This window comes from Apis dorsata, unplaced genomic scaffold (assembly GCF_000469605.1).
Source record: "Apis dorsata unplaced genomic scaffold, Apis dorsata 1.3 scaffold_371, whole genome shotgun sequence".
Taxonomy (NCBI): Eukaryota; Metazoa; Arthropoda; class Insecta; order Hymenoptera; family Apidae; genus Apis; species Apis dorsata.
The window spans coordinates 190,233-192,158 of record NW_006263635.1 but is presented as its reverse complement, the minus strand read 5'-3'; the positions used below and the strand labels follow the sequence as shown (position 1 = coordinate 192,158).

Sequence of the window (1,926 nt, the reverse complement as noted above, 5' to 3'; positions counted from 1 at the left end):
AAAAAAAAAAAAAAAAAAAAGCAGCTTGATTCTGCGAAATTATTGTATCGATGGAACGATATCGTGACGAGGAACACGCGTTTTGCAAGAAATGTAGTAGATGTACTTTTAACGTGGTGGCTCCGATCCAAGAGCGCCAAGCATATTTGCAATTTGTCACATTCAAGGGTTCCGATGAGAATGAGAATAACAGAGTGTGTGGCGGAACAAGATTCGTGGAGATTCGTGAGTTTAAATAAATTCGACGATTTCACATACGTTGCTCAAGATCGTTTTCTCTTTCGCTGTTTCAGTTTCTCGTAGTCATCGATGACGTGTTTAGAGGAGTCATAAGGAAGAGCTAGACAACTTGTAACAATACCAGCCTCCAAAATAATGTGCTCGAAGACGCAAACACGTCAATTAAGTTGATTTCACAGTTACGAAACGAGACACGGGAAAAAGGTTTGCATTTAAATTGCTATTACAAACAATTTTTTTTTCCAGACAGGCTGTAATGAATGAATGGGTTATTAAATTTGTTACTTTTCGTTCTTTACTAGAGGTTGTAAAATAAAATAAAAAAAAAAAAAAAATAATAAAAAATAAAAAAAAATTGTACGGTTTTTATTTAAAAAAATAAAATAGCAATAATAAAGATAATTGGAGATTGGAATAAATAAATTCGTTTTATTTTATTTCATAGGTATCGATTTACAAAAATTGCGCAGTTTTCATTAAAAAAATAAAATAAACAATAAAAATAATTAGAAATTAAAACAAATAAACTTTTCTTTTATTTCATATCGGTTTACAAGAAAAAAAAAACGTGTACGATTTTTATTTAAAAATTGAAGTAGCGACGATAAAAATAATTATTCGAAATTAAGAATAAATGCGCTAATTTTGAAATAAGCAGTATTATGATTTTTCGTAAAAATTTTATTTCATTCTAAAAATAACAGAAATGTAAAATGTTAAGTTGTAATAAAAAAAAATATAATAAAAATATGTTACGCATCGGATGTATAGTGGATTAAAAACAAATCTATACCACAAATCTATAAATCTTCTCTATTATATTTTTAACCCTTTTTCTTTCAAATCCTGTGCTCTTCTAATCTTTTAAATCCGAATTTAGGACGAAGAACAAACATTTTAACGATAAGCTTTTGCCGCCGCTGCTACTACTACTACCACTAGGTCGTCCTCCGCTTCGGAAACTTTTAAGAAGCCGAAGAAGAATATTCGCAAATGGAGTACTCAAGTTCCAGTTTGCGGTCAGTACGCTCATATTATGCAGCCGTGATCTTTGTAGATTACAAACGAAAGTCTTTTCTCTTAGTGGCGTTCCGGCGATGTTAAACTTTTGTGGGCCAGCAGCCGTCCATTACGGTGATAACATTGCAGCCATCAAGCTTACCACTGCTTACTCCCCATCTTTCGAAGAAGAAGAAACTGCTTTTAATCTTCAAAGAGGATTCTTTTAACCCTTTGTAACATAAGTAGATTTCTCGTTCCTTGTGAAACGAAATTTATCATAATTTCTTAGTGTTTCTTAAAGTTAAATAAATACGAATCTTTACTAATATTATATTCCATGGATGATGAAGCAGTGCATACAATAATTTGGCTTAATAAGATATGATAATTCGACGATGAATGAAGAAGACGAATGAAGAATTATTGTAAAAAATAAACAACAAGTAAGTGAAATTTCAGAAAAAAATTTACCTCTCTCCTTTTCAATTTTCAAGAAACTATTCGTCGCCTCACAACGTACCTTAAACCTGATTTCTAAATCCTTATTATCCATACTCGAATAACTCGTATTAATAATCAATAAGTAACCTAAAATTTTAAGTACAAATAAATAACTCGAATAACTCAGGTAGTGCAGAAACTTTCAACCGAAAACGGAAGACAAAGAAGAAAATCTAACTAATC

General features: G+C 31.0%; 1 long non-coding RNA gene across 5 annotated transcripts in view; it reads left to right on the top strand.

The window, feature by feature from the left end:
* The window catches only part of LOC102681565, a 48,783-nt gene extending 47,215 nt beyond the window's left edge, over window positions 1-1,568 (top strand). For 3 of the 5 annotated variants that reach the window (XR_004150916.1, XR_004150917.1, XR_004150915.1), the window contains 2 exons: window positions 294-444; window positions 1,121-1,568. This is a non-coding gene — a long non-coding RNA (uncharacterized LOC102681565). Of the gene's footprint in view, window positions 1-205; window positions 226-293; window positions 445-1,120 lie in introns of those variants that run through there. The other 2 variants (XR_004150919.1, XR_004150918.1) reach the window with 2 other exon arrangements.
* The last annotated feature ends 358 nt before the right edge of the window (window positions 1,569-1,926 follow it).